Below are 1238 nucleotides of genomic sequence, written 5' to 3' on the forward strand. Positions count from 1 at the left end.
CTTTGGAAGAATAAACCTCAAACATGCACTATGAAAAATGTCCAAACCTTTTTGTGTGCTTTAGAGACAGAATTTACATCACAGGTCTCCAAAAAACTGAGTTTCAAAAAGCATGAAAAGCTGAAAAGTGTGTTTTGTTGTGTCAACTAATTATTGTGGAAAGTAACAATCACAGTGATATAGTGGTCATGGCTCACTACTCTCCCCCAATTAGCTGCCTGAATAACTTAAAATTATTGGAACTGACATCGACAATACTGCGCCTGTATTTACTTGGTTGAAAGTGTGAATGTTTTTGTTGAAATGTCCAGGCAAGTATACACATGTTAAATGACCAGATATACCTGTTCAAATAGCGTCAATTAACTCACAACTATATGATAACTCTTCATAACTAAACAATAAGAACAAGTAGTCTGATGTCCTGTGATCATTATGAAGCTATAATTTGAAATACAATAACACGTTAAGTTTTTGTACAAAGTATCGGTATCGGATCAGTATTGTTGATACCACCCTGAATATTACTTCGGGAAAGGAAATAAGTAGTATCGCACATCACTAGTCACTGAGCGCCGGAAAAAGCAGCTCAGTGACCCGCCCAGAATGCTATTATTTTCCTCCGCTTTCTGGAAGGGTTCTTGCAAAATTTTATGGCGTCCTGATTTAACAACACCACCTTAATAATCAACCTTCAGCCAGTTTATGGGAAAAGTGAGACATTTTAACACTTTACTGTCCTTGATTATATTTTCAGGTTGTTGTTTATTAGTAAAAAAAAAACAAAAAAAAACCCCCACACACATTAAATTTTAAATCGGGGACCAAAAATATTAAACATAGACTGAAACTCATATTTACTGTCTTATTTACATTTCCTCATGAAAACGGGCTGAATGTCGGCTTCATTTTCACAATGGTTGATGCATTTAGTTAAATTCATTCATAAAGAGGCTGTGGACAGTGAACGGGTCATTGAGCTGTCTCTACTTTCAGCCTGTTACAAAGTCAACCCTGTTTGATTCTACTTTTTGTATTAAATATAACATCATCATTATTATTATTATTATTATTATTATTATTATTATTATTATTATTATTATTATGTGTTTAATGGAATCTGGAAAAACTGCTGTCAAAACTGTGACATCACAGCACATTTAACATCTCAGCTAGATGATAAATTATTTCATCCTAAGATGCTGTTGATGGTGTCTGACATATTTTCTTTTTCTATA

The sequence above is a fragment of the Pundamilia nyererei genome, unplaced genomic scaffold (assembly GCF_000239375.1).
Source record: "Pundamilia nyererei isolate P.nyererei 1_Seehausen unplaced genomic scaffold, PunNye1.0 scaffold02138, whole genome shotgun sequence".
Lineage (NCBI taxonomy): Eukaryota > Metazoa > Chordata > Actinopteri > Cichliformes > Cichlidae > Pundamilia > Pundamilia nyererei.